Consider the following 16,323-nt stretch of genomic DNA (forward strand, 5'->3'; position numbering starts at 1 on the left):
CTCTGCAGCCTGGAGGGAGCCTTTATCTCCCTCTAAGTCCTGCTGGAATAGGTGCAAGCAGGAAAAAGCAGCCTGGAAAATCATTAGATCTCACAGGGCTTGGGTTTATTTTTAAACTTTACAGGAATTGGCAAATCCTGTTTCCATTAAGCCTGGTGCCTGTGCTGATTCTTTCCTGGAAGCATCCTGCATCTGGAGCCAGAGGTGTCTCTCCAGCTTTGCTCCTGCTTAAATCTCTGCTTCCCCATCACTTCTGAGCTCCCATTCTCCACCTGCCATGAATTTGGACAAAATTCTCTTGGGGTGATACCCTAGAATGAGAAGAAATTTAAGAAAGTGATATAAAACTTTTTTGTGTAATAACAGTCTGTTTAAAAATTTAAAAATCAAAAATTTTAATAATTAAATTATTAGTTTTTAATTTTTTAAATTAAAAATTCAATTAAAACTATAACATTTTAAAATTAAAAAAAAATCTAAAATTTTCAAATTTTAAAATTAAAAAAATCTAAAATTAGCAAACCAAAACCACTGCACCTTCTCCCCGTGCCAAGCTACAGAACAACCCAGCAACAATGAATAATTGTAGGAAAAAAAACCCAAATAAAACCAACCCACCACAATTTTGAGGGTGACCTTGCTGGGGCTCAGGTATTTCCTAGAGCCCTCAGTGCCTGGGGAGGTTTTGCTGCAGCTGCTGTGACATTCCAGGGATGTAAACAATCCCTAATTTCTGAAGAGATCATCCTCTTGTCTGCAGCTGGAACAAACAAGCTTTTGGGAGCACAGCCTTGTTTGTGGCTGGGTTTGTTTGGAGGGGGATCTATATATGGCAGTTTGGAAATTCCCTGTTTGGAAAGGAAGCAGAGCAGCTTTGGGGTGGGGTGAGGAGAGTGAAAATTTCCCCTGGAACTCCAGGGAATGCTTGTGCAGCCCCAGCTGCACAAAATCACCCAAGGAGCCAGGAATCCTGCTGGACAGGGCTTGGGCTGGACCTTGCTCAGCTCTTATCAGCCCAAAATCTGACTCAGAGGATGCTGAGAGCAGCAGAAATCCCACCAGAAAATCCCAACATCACCCAAATCTCCCCCCCACCCAAAAACGACTGTGCCACATTAATTCCTGCTCAGCTGCAGGGCACCAACTTCAAGTCCCTGACCCCAGAAATGCCAGCCTGACGTCCAGCCCGGGGTCAGGCCCCGAGTTTGTCACTTCTCAGTTACCGCCGTGTCACGCAGGGCTCAGCCTGCAGTCATCTCTTATTTTTGTTTGACTTGGGAGACAAACTACAAAAATAGATGTGTTTACCCGCAGCATTCACCAGTTTTATGTTTCTCAGAGGATGAGCAGTGCTGGGAATGACTCCTCAGTGAGGTAAGGTCGAGCTTATAGATGGTCTTTTTTATCCCAAAGCTCCCTAAAAAGCCACACAGCACAAGAACAAGGGGTCATTTGTGGGGTGAAAAGCAGCAGCCTGAGCTCTGAGCCCTGAATTTTGGGTACCTCAAGCACAGAGATTTCATTTTCTCCTTGCTCTTGTCTGGAATTGCTGAAATTCCACAGCTGGAGCAGGCTCAGAAACACTGAACCCCCCAAAAACAGGCAGGACACAGGCTCAGAAACGCTGATCCCACAAAAAACCAGGCAGGACACAGGCTCAGAAACGCTGATCCCACAAAAAACCAGGCAGGACACAGGCTCAGAAACACTGACCCCAAAAAAAACCAGGCAGGAAACACCTGAGAAACACTGACCCCACAAAACCAGGCAGGAAACACCTGAGAAACACTGACCCCAAAAAACCAGGCAGGAAACACCTGAGAAACACTGACCCCACAAAACCAGGCAGGACACAGGCTCAGAAACACTGATCCCCACAAAAAACCAGGCAGGACACAGGCTCAGAAACACTGACCCCACAAAAACCCAGGCAGGAAACACCTGAGAAACACTGACCCCAAAAAACCAGGCAGGAAACACCTGAGAAACACTGACCCCAAAAAACCAGGCAGGAAACACCTGAGAAACACTGACCCCACAAAACCAGGCAGGACACAGGCTCAGAAACACTGACCCCACAAAAAAAAAAAAAAAAAAAAAACCAAGCAGGACACAGGCCCAGAAACACTGACCCCACAAAAGAAACAAGCAGGACACAGGCTCAGAAACACTGACCCCAAAAAAACAGGTAGGACAGAAGCTCAGAAACACTAAACCCTGCAAAAAAAAAAAAAAAAAAAAAAAAAAAACCAGGCAGGAGACACCTGAGAAACACTGACCCCAAAAACCAGGCAGGACACAGGCTCAGAAACACTGACCCCACAACAAACCACACAGGACACACCTGAGAAACGCTGACCCCATAAAAAACCTGGGCAGGACAGAGACCCAAAAACACTGACCCCATAAAAACCAGGCAGGACACAGGCCCAGAAACACTGAACCCAAAAAAAAACCAGGTGGGGAACATCCTCATATCAATTTTTTAAATAGTTTTGTTAATTATTTGTTGAATTTATTGGAGAAAATAAAAGACTATGATTATTATCATTATTATTATGATTAAAATGCATAAACTTATTTTTTAAAGTTTTTTTACTTATGTTAAATTTTATTAAATAAATTATTTAATTAAGTTTTATTATTAGCTTTAATTTTTGACACTTTTTTTAGCTGTTGTATGTTTTTGTGTATAGATTCTGAGTGATTAGATAGATCTATATAATATATTTTAAAAATTTATATATTAAATTTTATATTAAATCTCATATCAATAGTATATAATTATTAATTAAATAATATTTAAAATAAATATCAATTAACATGTAGGTTATTAATTAAAATGTCTATTATTTCTTATTGTTTAAATTACATAAAATGATGTTTTATAGTAATAATAATTTATATGTTATATTATAATTTATAATTAAAATGAGAATTTATATTAATTTTTTTAATAAACTGCAAATCTCTGAGTTGCAGCCCCTCTTTCCAGAGGCTTCAGAGGGAGGAGAGGCTGATTCAGATCAGGCTGAGCCAACTTTTCCATGCAGCTCATAATCCCTTGCATTCACCTGGGCATCAATTCAATTCAAAGAGAACCTTTCACGTTTCTCCCTGAGAATCTCAAGCAAAAATCCCCCAAGATCTGAAATTCCTGCTTCATTTCCTTCAGCAGACAGGACTTGAGGACCTTTTTTTTCCCCAACTTTTTTCCCTTTGCTCGCCAGGAACCCAAATAGCTCCAAAACTTGGCTTCACTTCTAAGCAGCACAAGCAAGGTCTGCATGAAAAAAGTCAATTTTTAGCCACGGGCTATTCTTTGCAGCGGCTCATTTTCTTATTTCTTGACTTCTTTGTCCTGTCTCCATCCTGTTAGGAGAGCCCAGAGCACTTGGGGAAGCCAAATTGAAGAGAATTTCCTCAGGACTGGGTTTCCTGAGGGATTTCCACCGACGTAAGGAGCTGCTGCTTCCCCTCAAAGAGCCTGGAGAGCTCCCAGCCTCTCTCAGGAGTTGTGATCTCCTACATTTGTCCAGCTGGGAGAGAGGAAAAAACCCCAAAGCAACAATCTGGGGGAGTTTTTGGTTTATTTTGTTGCAATTCGGGGCTCTTTTTTTTTGTTTTGATTTTTTAATTGGGTTTTTTTGTTGTGTGGTTGGGTTTTTTTGGGATTTTTTGGTTGGGTTTTGGGATTTTTTTGTTGTGTGGTTGGGTTTTTTTGGGATTTTTTGGTTGAGTTTTGGGGGTTTTTTTGTTGTGTGGTTGGGTTTTTTTGGGATTTTTTGGTTGGGTTTTGGTTTTTTTTTTGTTGTGTGGTTGGGGTTTTTTTTGGGATCTTTTGGTTGGGTTGGGTTTTCTTGGGTTTTTTTTTTTTGTTTGTTTGGTTTGAGTCTTTTTTGCTTTTTGGGTTTTTTTTTCATTGGGTTTTGTTTTGTTTGGGTTTTTTGGTTTGGTTTGAGTCTTTTTTGGTTTTTTGGGTTTTTTTTGTTGGGTTTTGGGTTTTTTTGTTTGGGTTTTTTGGTTTGGTTTGGGTTGGGTTCATTTTTTTGTTTTGTTTTGGTTTTTTTTTTTTTTTGTTGTTGGGTTTTGGTTTTTTGGTTTGGTTTGGGGCTTTTTGTTTGATTTGGATTTTTGTTTGTTTGTTTTTTGGGTTTTTTTTTTTTTTTGTTGGGTTCTGTTTTGTTTGTGGGGTTTTTTTTTGTTTTTTGAGGTGTTTTGTTGGGTTTTGGGGTTTTTTTTTGCTTGGTTTTATTTGGTTTGGGTTCTTTGTTTGTTTTTTATTTGTCTTTTCACTTTTTCTTGTTTTTATTTTTATTTTTTCCCCTCTGCAGGGATGCAGAGGAGACTCCAGCATTTGGAGAGCTGTGTTTATCTGCAGGGAGCACAGGAACAACCAGAGCAGAGGAGATCAGATTCCCTCCCCCAGGAGGCTGCCCTGGCACCTGCTTCTCTCCCTTCACATTCTACCCCAAATTTCTTCACATTCTACCCCAAATTTCCTTAAATCAGGGCAGATTTTCAGCCTCCAGCCCCACTCAGGGCCCTGTCAGGCTGAATTAACCCTCTCATGGCTTTTTTTTTTTGGCTGTTCCATCCCTGCCTCCTGTTTCAGGACATGATTCCCCTTTTCCTGGGGCCACAACCCCTGGCCGCAGCTGGATTTTGGCTGGAATTTGGAGGATTTTTGTCACTCCTGCCAGGCTCTGAGCGTGGTGGGAGAGGAGAAAGCAGCAGGGACAGTGAGGGACGGGTCTCTGAGCACCCAAATCCAGCCAGAGCAGCTCAGGGGAGCAGCGTGGGGCTGGTTGCCACCAGGAGAAGCTGCTGGCCCCAGCTGCAGCAGCGCTGGCCCAGAGCTCGCTGCTCCCAGCCTGGAATCTGGAGTCAGGCTGATTTTGCAGCAGCCTCAGGAGCCAGGTGACAGCTCCAGCCTCTCCACTCCCTGCAGCCTTCTTGTTCTTCCTCAGGATTTCAGCTTTTCGGGGTTTTTGCATCTGTTTTCTGTTTCCACATATTTGGCTTTTCTATTTTTCACGTATTTTCTATTGTCATGTATTTAGCTTTTCTATTTTTCATCTATTTTATATTATCATGTATTTAGCTTTTCTATTTTTTAATATATTTTCTATTTTCACATATTTAGCTTTTCTATTTTTCATCTATTTTCTATTATCATGTATTTAGCTTTTCTATTTTTTATCTATTTTCTATTTTCACGTATTTAGCTTTTCTTTTTTTCATCTATTTTCTATTTCCACATATTTAGCTTTTCTATTTTTCACCTATTTTCTATTGTCATGTATTTAGCTTTTCTATTTTTTAATATATTTTCTATTTTCACGTATTTAGCTTTTCTGGTTTTTTTATCTATTTTCTATTTCCACATATTTAGCTTTTCTATTTTTTCATATATTTTCTATTTTCACATATTTAGCTTTTCTATTTTTCATCTATTTTCTATTTTAATGTATTTAGCTGTTCTATTTTTCATCTATTTTCTATTTCCACATATTTATCTTTTCTATTTTTCATCTTTTTTCACATATTTAGCTTTTCTATTTTTCACGTATTTTCTATTTTCCTGTATTTAGCTTTTCTACTTTTCACGTATTTTCTATTTTTCATGTATTTTCTATTTCCACATATTTAGCTTTTCTATTTTTCACCTATTTTCTATTTTCACATATTTAGCTTTTCTATTTTTCATATATTTTCTATTTCCACATATTTAGCTTTTCTATTTTTCATCTTTTTTCACATATTTAGCTTTTCTATTTTCCATCTATTTTCTATTTTCCTGTATTTAGCTTTTCTATTTTCCATCTATTTTGCATTTTCACGTATTTAGCTTTTCTATTTTTTCATGTAATATTTTCTGTGTTTCCTGTATGTTCTTCAGTGTAGAACTCTCAACTCCATGTGCAGTGTGAGCTGCTGTCTTCACATTTTATTTCCAGACACAGCAATTCCTCTCCAGGCCTGGCAATCAAGGACACCTCACTGCCTCAGGCCCCAAAAAAAGTTAAACAAAAATGAATTTGGGGGCAGCAAACTTGGAATAAATCCCTTCATTACCTGAAGCTGTAATTGGAAGATTCACCCCCAATATGCAAATGGACCAAACTTATAAAAATATAAAACCCTGTGACTCGTTGTCCATTTTTTGGGGGGCTTTGTCTGCCCTAAATGTACCTGAGGGCCCTTCAATAAACAGAACTGCTTTTAATTCTCCTAATTTTGTCTGGTTTGTGTTTTTAGGTAGCCCCAAAAGGCATCAGTGGGGCTTCACTTTGGGATGAAGCCGGCCCTAAATGTGCCACACTGGGGTGGAACAGCTCCAGCTGGGCTGTGGCTGCAGCAGAGCTGCAAACGGGGCCACTCCGGGGCTGCTCTCCCATTTATTTCCCCGCTCCAGAATGGCACCAACCCCTTGTGAAAAATGCATGTTTTATGATTGGCTTTTCGCAATAGCTACAATGAATATTACATGTGTAATGTTGGAAAGTTACGCTGTATTCATTCTCTCCAGTGGTGTGTTGAATGTATTTTTAACTTATAACACAATGTTAAAATAGAAACTATGCTATGTAAGATACCTTTTAACCAGCTCAAGAAAGAGATGAGATAATCAAGAAATTCTTCACACAAGGAAAACAATTACAGCAACCCCTAAATTTTCCAGAGAAGAGGAATTTATGGCTTTCCTTGTCAACAGAAACGAACTTCTTCAAGCCTGACTTAGACTCGAATGTGCCTGGGGATTGACAGAAACTTTTTGACAAGTACCAGACGAATTTCTTGTTTTAAATAAAATATAGCATAATCATGAAGTGTTTTGTATATGCAACAGGCTGTTGCTTTTAAGGTGATTCCTTTGTTCACCAGGCATGCTTGTCGTGGCTTAAGGGCCCGAGAGCATCCGGAATTCTTTGCTTTTTATTGTCTTGTAATTGTCCTAACTCTAAATTTTTATTCCTCTAATTGTGTTACCATTTCTATAACCATTTTATGATAATTAAACTTTAAAACTTGTAAAAACCAAGTGATTGGCGTTTTCCACGCCCTCATTGCCAGCGTTTATAACCCACTCCAAGCTGGGATTTGCTGTGGGGTTTTTTTCCCCCCCCACGTGCTGCTCTCGGGGAGAAGGGCACAAGCAAAGCTCTGAGCACCAAAAAACAATCGGCCCTTTTTGTGTGCAGGGCGGCTGGGGGGCAGTGGGAGGGCAGGGAATGACTCGTGGTGGCCCCAGCAGGGCTCCTCCAGCCCCCCTGGCCTTGGCCAGCTGCCCCCAGCTCCTGCAGCCCTTGGGAACTCGAGGTGCTTTGGGGTCAGAGGGGCTCAGCTCCTCCTCCAAGCACCAATTCTTCACCAATTCTTCCCTTTTTTTTCCACGAGTTCAGCGAAGCTCTGGAGGTGCAGGTGCCTCGTGGGGCCAGGATTTGGGATGGGAATGAACGCTGCAGGAAAATCCTGCCTGGACATCAGCAGAGTGGAGCATAAACCACACAGAAATCACATATAAATCACATATAAATTACACCTAAATCACACCTAAATCACATATAAATCACACAGAAATCACACCTAAATCACACAGAAATCACACATAAATCACATAAATCACACAGAAATCACATATAAATCACATATAAATCACACCTAAATCACACCTAAATCACATATAAATCACACAGAAATCACACCTAAATCACACAGAAATCACACCTAAATCACACAGAAATCACATATAAATTACACATAAACCACACAAAAATCACATATAAATCACATATAAATTACACATAAATCATCACACCTAAATCACACCAATCACATAAATAACACATAAATCACATATAAACCACATATAAATCACACATAAACCATACATAAATCACACATATATCATCACACATAAATCACACAAATCACACAAAAAATCACATATAAATCACACATAAATCACATATAAATTACATATAAATCACACATAAATCATCACACATAAATCATCACATATAAATCACTCAAAAATCACATAAATCACACATAAATCACACCTAAATCACACACATAAATCACACAAAAATCACATATAAATCACCCATAAATCACACATAAATCATCACACATAAATCACATATAAATCACTTGTAAACCACATATAAATCACACATAAACCATACATAAACCATACATAAATCACACATAAATCACATAAATCACACAGAAATCTCGTAAATCACACAAAATCACATATAAGTCACTCATAAATCACTCATAAATCACACCAATCACATATAAATCACATAAATCACACATAAATCATCACATAAATCACACAAAAATCACATATAAATCACACAAAAATCACATATAAATCACTCATAAATCATATAAATCACACATAACCCCCTCCCCTGCCCCATCACCCGACCCCGCAGAGTTTCCACGGGGGAATCAGCCCAGGGGAAGAGCAGGAGCCTCGCTGGGAGCCCTTTGGGGACACAATCCCGTGTGCTCCACCTCGAGCTGCCCTGGACAGGGCCCTGCGAGGGCAGCATGGACTGCCTGGGTGAAACGTGGAAGGAGAAGGGGGATGAGCCTTGCTGCCATCAACAAGTTGCTATTTCCAGTCCAAAAAAAAAAAGGCAGATTAGAAATCCTGATGTGTCGGATTAAGCTCTTTTCTGACCCAGGGATGGGGAAACTGAGAGTTTTTAAGGCTTTTAAAACTTTTATTCCGTTTTCAGTCTCACGCAAAGGGTGAGGCAGTACAGATGTTATAATTCACAGCATCACAATTGGAAACCAACGATGTTAGGCCTTCTGTTAGGCTTTAAAAAAAAAGTTAGGCTTTAAAAAAATTCTCTACAAATTAATTTCCCACACTGAAAGATAAAGAAGCCCAGGGAAGTGGAGGACTCTGCTGGGAACTGTTGCACTGATTTTTAAAAGTGTTTTCTTTTATAGTTCTTTTGAAAGTTTTAAAGCTCTTTTAAAAGTTTTCTTCTGATGTTCACATATTTCTACTGGAGTTCTCCTGCACTGTTCATGTAAATAATGATTGTTTTATATTCTTCTTTGTGAAAAGAGAGAATTGATGGATGTTGGTTTCACCAGTGTGGTTGGAGAGGTGGCAATTCCATCCTCCCATCCACTGTCACTTTTAGAATTCCATATACTGCGAGGTCAGAAATAAAATCAGTTTCTTCTTCTCTTTTGAACTTACCGAGCTCTCATTTCGTGTCTGACAGCGACAGGGAACTGCTCTGCCATCCATCCCTTCCTCCCTGCCAGCCTCACACCCTCCCACGTCAGCCTGGGGAAAAGCTGCCATTCCAGCAGCTCCTGGAGAAAGATTTGTGCAAAGCCACCCAAACAATCCCCGTCTCTGTCTGGGGATAAGGGACTTTTGTTCCAGAGCCGGGTGCTGTAATTCCTGAACGATGAAAGAACAGGCAGAGCACAAATATCCCCCCACAAATGAGTGGCACTGTTGGGCAGAAATGTCCTCTCTGCTCTTCCACAGGGGGGTCAGGCTCTTTCTGCAAGATAAATTTGCTTTTTCAGCCACAAAAAAAGTGGCACTGTTGGGCAGAAATGTCCTCTCTGCTCTTCCATGGACTTTCTTGCAAGATAAATTTGCTTTTTCAGCCACAAAAAAAGTGGCACTGTTGGGCAGAAATGTCCTCTCTGCTCTTCCACAAGGGGGGTCATGCTCTTTCTGCAAGGTAAATTTGCTTTTTCAGCCAAGGAAGAAGAGGCAGGTGAGAGAGCAGAGCCCATCCACACTCCCCACTTCCCAACAGGAATGAGAAATCAAATAAAATCCAGGAAGACGCATTAGGGAGGAGGAATTCTTAAGAGGAATTGAGGTCCTCAAAATGTGAGGGTTCTGAACAGATCAGCCACGTGGAAATCTGCCTCTACAGCAAACTCCTAGAGAATGGCCCTAAAAATCCCCCCCAGAATGGGATGGCTCACTGGGAATGCCACCAAACATTGAGGGGAAATGGGAACAGCCACAGACCCACACCAGCTCTGACCCTGTGCACCCAGATCCTGGTGCTCCCTAAAAATCTGCAATTCCAGCATCCCTCCCCTTCCCAGCTGCAGCCCTGAGTCGGGGAATGAAGGAGCACTCACCACTTCCACTGCCATTTTCCCTGCTGCCTCTCCAAAGGGCAACCAAGGCTGCAGAGATTTCTGCAAAAAATGGGTGGAAAACAGTGGAAATGGGAAAAAAAAAAACCACTTTTCCAGCTGGGAAGCTCAGGTGGTGCTTGGGCTGCTCCAAGTGTGGGGTTTGCCCTGCTCCCCTCTCCCTGCTCCCTGGGCATCCAGGGGAAGCGTGGCAGATCCTGTTTGGCAGAGCCCTCCCACACACGGGGCTTTTTCTGCCTCTGCTTCGCTTCCTGGCACCTGTCAGGGACGCTGCTGTGGGGGTGCTTTGCCAAGAAAAGGCACTCAGAGCTTCTCTCCGCATTTGTTCTCTCTCTTCCATCATCTCCAGGACTGGCAAGCTGGGCAGGGGTGGAGGGAACACCTGGAACAGGGTGGAGAGATGTCCCAGAAGGGAAGCCAAGGGAAACTGATGCAGAATGGAACAGTGAAACTTTAAAAAAAAAAAAAAAAAAAAAAAAAAAAAGGATTTTTGCTTGCAGTCATTTTTGCTTGCAGTCCCTCAGATTATTCGTGTTACTGCTTCCATCATGAGCTCCCGAGGCTTCTGTCCCTTCAGGGAATTCCTACAAATCTCCAAAAGGTGGAATTCTGGGGTTCTCCCCCTGTTCTCTCCTGGCCCTTCAGGCCAATCCATGGCAGGATGTGAGGAGACATCACTGCTGCAGCTTTCACCAGCAGAACCCAGCAAAAACCCACATTTTTTTTCACCCCACATGTGGCACCTCTGCCCCTGCCCTGAATCCAGCATTTTTCCAGGATTGCAGATCAAAAAGCAGACAGTTTTAGTGCAGGGATTCCTGGAATCATCTTTTGTTACAGTTGATAATTAATTGTGTAATCTTGAATAATCTTTTGTTACAGTTGATAATTAATCAGGGCTGACAAGACTTTCCTGTGAGCAGCTCTGGAAGGAGCAGGGGAGCTGGAGACCGAGCCAGATCCTGCAGGATCCCAAATCCTGGAGGATGCCAGCAGGAACTCAAAGCCCCTTTTGCCCCATGCTGGACCAGAGTGGGACACAGGAGGGGTCACAAAACCCAAAATATTGAAGTTTCTGGTTGTGAACCATCCAGACACGGGAGGAGCTCCAAGAGTGACCTCATGGAAATGTCTGCTGCCAGAGAAACACTTGGCCAGGCTTTGGAGGGAATTTTCCTCGTCTCCAGGATGTTCATGGGGTTTTTCTGAGCAGCCACATCCAGCAGCACTGACAGGGAGATGCAACATCTGTTCTGGAACTGTGCTGGGCTGCAATTCCACTATCCAGGGATTGTTTTCCTCTCTCTTTCAAGGCTGTCCTGGGACAAAAAAAATAAAAAGGGATTTTTTTGGTCTCCTGTTTCCCCCTCTAATCATGATCAGTGGGAACCTTGCTGTGGAGTGGCTCAGCACAAACACAGCTTTGCTGCTTCTTGGTGGGAATGAGGGAATTCTGCTGCTGCAGCAATTTGTACACCCAGAAATTTCCTTCCAGCTGCCTTTTCCCAGCTCCCAGGGCACAACAAACCCTGTTCCCCCATCACTGCTGTCTCCATGAGACAAGCCCAAAATCTCCCCACACGCTTTGCCTGCCACTTTTGGCGTGGCTAAAATCACGGTGTGGGTAAAATCATGGCGAGGAGCAGCAAGAAGTTGCAAGCAAAATTACAAAAGCAAGCACCAAAACCCCCCCTGAACAAAGGGCCCTTCATGCAGGAACCAAGCATGAGGTGAGTCCCACCCACAGGACCTGTGCAATCCCAAGGAAAGCTGATTTTCCAGGTGCTGACAGGAATGGTCTAGCCCAGGTAGGCAGAGCCACGCCCGGGTATGAGAACAAACCAGAAAAATGAGAGTTATTCACACCCTCATTCAGCTGAATGATTTCCATTCTTTAAAATAGAAATCATCTTTAATTGCAGCCAGGCAAAAGGGTTTTGTTTTTTTTTTCCCTTCTCCCTGCTCCCTCTGTTTCTGTGGGATATGGAGTATGGGATCATGAACAAGCAGGAAATCAGGAGGCTGAATGAACCCTTCCCCTGTAGCCTGAGCTAAAATTCCCTGGTGCTCTGAAGCACTGACTGATTTCCTCTCTGTGAATTATTTTTTTTTCTCTGGATTTCTGAGTATCTGGAGCCCAGCTGTGCCTAGAAGGAGCATCTCAAGCAAAAGGGATTTTTTTGTGCCTCAGGCTGGGCCAGACTCCACAGCAGATGAAACGTGTCCAGCAGCAGGTGAAGGGCAGCTGGTGCCTGAGAGAAAATTGCTCTTTGTCACAACATCTGTCCCCAAAAGTGCCACAATCCCAGCCAGGGGTGAGACCTCAGAGGGGAAAGGGAGTGTGAGAGAGGGGAGCTGGCTCCAAGAAGAAACAGGAGCTCGGTCACACCGTGCTGTAAATGCCTAAAGCCAACCATCTAAAGTTAAATAAATCTAAAATTAAAATAATAACCCACCCCTCGTAACTCCTCCTCCAGTGCATCTTTCATAGTTCCATTTTTCCAAAGTATCTAATCTTTTTTTGCAAGGCCATCCTTTGAAACTTGTTTCTGGTTCCATTTCTCTCTCAGCAATGTCTGTCCTGTCCCATGGCATTTCTAAATCAGCATTTCTGATCTCAGGCTTTGCACACAGCTGCACACACTGTGGGAGCCTTCAAGGAGGCACGGGCTCAGCTCCGAGTCAGCTCCTCCTCCAAGCACCAATTCTTCACCAATTCTTCTCTTTTTTCCCACGAGTTCAGCGAAGCTCTGGAGGTGCAGGTGCCTCGTGGGGCCAGGATTTGGGATGGGAATGAACGCTGCAGGAAAATCCTGCCTGGACATCAGCAGAGTGGAGCATAAACCACACAGAAATCACATATAAATCACATAAATCACATATAAATCACATATAAATCACACCTAAATCCCACATAAATCACACACAAATCATCACACAGAAATTACACATAAATCACATATAAATCACACATAAATCACAAAAAATCACATATAAATCTCACATAAATCACACATAAATCACATAAATCACACATAAATCACACATACATCACAAAAAATCACATATAAATCATACATAAATCAAACATAAATCAACACACATAAATCACATATAAATCACATAAATCACACATAAATCACACACATAAATCACACATAAATCACATATAAATCTCACATAAATCACACATAAATTAATACACATAAATCACACATAAACCACACATACACCACACATAAATCACACATAAATCACCCATAAATCACATATAAATTACATAAATCACACATAAATCACATGAATCACACATAAATCATCACATATAAATCACACATAAATCACATATAAATCACATATAAATCACATATAAATCACATAAAAATCACACATAAATCACACACATAAATCATCACATATAAATCACATAAAAATCACACATAAATCACACATAAATCACACATAAATCACACATAAATCACACATAAATCATACATAAATCACATAAATCACACATAAACCACGCATAACCCCCACTCCCTGCCCCATCACCCGAGCCCGCAGAGTTTCCACGAGGGAATCTGCCCAGGGGGGAAGAGCAGGAGCCTCGCTGCCTTTGAGGCTTTGAGAATTCCCTACAAATCCATTTCCCACACACCAGTCTGGCTGGATTCCTTCCCTCCTTCCCATGCCCAGGTCCCTGGCACAGAGGCAGGCCCTGCACAGCCGAGCTCCTTCCAGGACAGGGGTGAGGATGAGGAGTTTTGTTCCCAAACATTTGTTCCTCTCACACACTGAGCGCTGTGTGCACAGAGGGGCTCTCTTTGCACCTCAGCAGCAGCTGCTTGAGGGACCCAGAAAGGTGCTGGGAGAAATGATCCTCGCTTCTAAAAAAAAAAAATTAAAAAGGTTTATTAAAACATTAGCAGAGATAGAAGACTGAATAAAGAAAATATTACAGCGCTGGGAGCAGAGGATTTTTCCCACCCTGTGCTCATCCACACCATGGAGGTTTTGCCTTTTAACCCTTTAGCCCTCCCAAAATTCTATCCATCCACTCCTTCTCTGTCCATTTAAGTTAAGGATTTAAGATTTAAGTTTAAGTCCTTTAAGGATTTAACTTTAAATTCTTAAATCTTGATTGGAGGTCAGGTGCTGCCACTGTAACAAGCCAACCCTCCCAAATGTCCCAGACCAGCCCTGATAACAACTCAAGGGGGTAAAACATAACTATAAATCTATAAAACTTCTCTTAACATGTATAAATGATATTTGCTTTTAATGGTGAGAGTTCACCATTGCACATCACAGTGGGATTATCCAAATGTGAGGGCTGCTGGCCAGCACAGCTGAAATAGACACCAAAAGGCAATTTTTTCCCCAAATATGCTGAGCCTGAAACAGCCCTGAGCGGTGAGGGGAAGCTGGTGAAGGACTTCTCAGGGACAGAGCAGATATTTTGGGCTTCCAGCAGCAGCAATCTGGAGGAAGTCTGCTCCCCTGGTTTCTAATTTTACCTCTGTTCATCCCTGTAGGGTCTAGGGCTTGGTTTCCTCAGCTCTGTCCTGAGCTTGGGAACAATGGAGGAGGCACAAGTGGAGCTGGCAGCACCTGAAAGCAGAGAGGGAAACTGTTGCTATTGGACACGAAATGAGGACACAGAAGTTTGGAGAGAAAAAGAGCCAATTTTATTTCTGACCTCGCAATATATAGAATTCTAAAAGTGACAGTGGATGGGAGGGTGAAACTGCCACTTCTCCAACCACACTGGTCAAACCAACATCCATCAATTCTCTCCTCCCACAAAAAAGAATGCAAAACAATCATTGTTTACATGAACAGTGTGTGAGAACTGCAGTAGAAATATGGAAACATTGTCAGAAGGCTGAAGAAGTTTGATGAGAACTTCAAAACTTTCAAAAGAACTGTAAAAGAAAACTTAACACTTTGAAAAATCAGGGCAACAGGAAAGCAGCCAGCACCTCTGGCTTGGCTGGGAGCTCTGGCTTTGATTCTCATCTTCCCCCCGAGGTTCACAGAAACCACTGAAAGGTCCAGCCCTGCACGTCCTGCCTGCTCTTCCCCTCTGGGGGATGGCCCAGCGGGGCTCGGGGGCACGCCAGCCTCTCCTGCTGGCACCCAGCTGCCCTGCCAGGCTGGCCTCCACCTTCAATTTCAAATTTATAACAATTCGGAAGGAGGATCTATTTTTTTTTAATTTTTATTTTCATTATTATTCAGAAGGATCTACATTTTTCCATTTCAGGGGAGGCTCCTGCCTTCCTCAGCAGACACCTGTCTTTCCAAACCAAGGCAGAGGGTGACAGCTAACTCAGTGCCCAGGGGAGCATTCCCAGGGCAGTTTGTGCCCCACTCTGGAGGATCAGCTGAGAGGAGGGGCCCTTGAAGGCACTCCCAGATAATTCTTTCCTTAATCACTTTAAAAGTCTCTTTGTTTTTTATTTTTTCCTTAAAAAGTCTCTTCTTTAATCACTTCCATCCATTCTAACCAAGTTCTCCAGCAGAGCTGGAAACAATCACCAGTGCCCAGTTAGAGAGAGGGGAGGGAGCACAGGGGAAGCTTCCCTGAAGACACTCAAGTTTCAGTGAAGCAGTGGAGAGAGCACAAGGAACTGTCCAGAACATGTCATCGGGGCTTTATTACCATGTTATATTACCATGCAGATCCTGCCAAATTAGCTGGAGAGTTTTCCACAGAAAATGAAGCACTTGGAGCATTGAAGGGCCCGGGATGAGCTGGGGAGCAGCAGCACATCCTCTCATGGTATGTGCAGCAGGTTCCAGCTTCCTTTCCCCTGGCCTCCCTCGGAGCAGGAACGGAGCATCCTTCCCATAAATTCTCTGTTGTCCTTGGCTCTGGAAGATGCTCTTCCTGATCTCAGCTCAGCCTGACAGATGGTTTGTGTTTGCAGCACCCCCAGCTGAGTGTTCCAACAGCTGAAGGCTTCTGATAACCACTGAGGCACCTTCCTGTGCTTCACCTGGACCAGCCAGTGACAGGGCAGCACAAATAACAAACACGGACCTGACCAAAGGAAATGTGTTTTAGTGTCTTCTGAGGTGCCTCAGAACCAGGTCAGGGCCGTGGCTCTGAGCGTGGAGATCTTGCAGGGGAATTAAATCCACACA

The 16,323-nt window shown here is 42.5% G+C and overlaps 1 long non-coding RNA gene across 1 annotated transcript; it reads right to left on the reverse strand.

Annotated features, from left to right (window-relative positions):
- Positions 1 to 10,914: 10,914 nt before the first annotated feature.
- Positions 10,915 to 14,782, reverse strand: LOC128818392 (uncharacterized). Its single transcript, XR_008440471.1, has 4 exons — positions 14,691 to 14,782; positions 13,832 to 14,060; positions 12,630 to 12,990; positions 10,915 to 11,492 (listed from the first exon to the last, which is right to left on the reverse strand). It is a non-coding gene; the product is annotated as an uncharacterized LOC128818392 (long non-coding RNA).
- Between the last annotated feature and the right edge of the window lie 1,541 nt (positions 14,783 to 16,323).

The sequence above is a fragment of the Vidua macroura genome, chromosome 23, assembly GCF_024509145.1.
Source record: "Vidua macroura isolate BioBank_ID:100142 chromosome 23, ASM2450914v1, whole genome shotgun sequence".
NCBI lineage: Eukaryota > Metazoa > Chordata > Aves > Passeriformes > Viduidae > Vidua > Vidua macroura.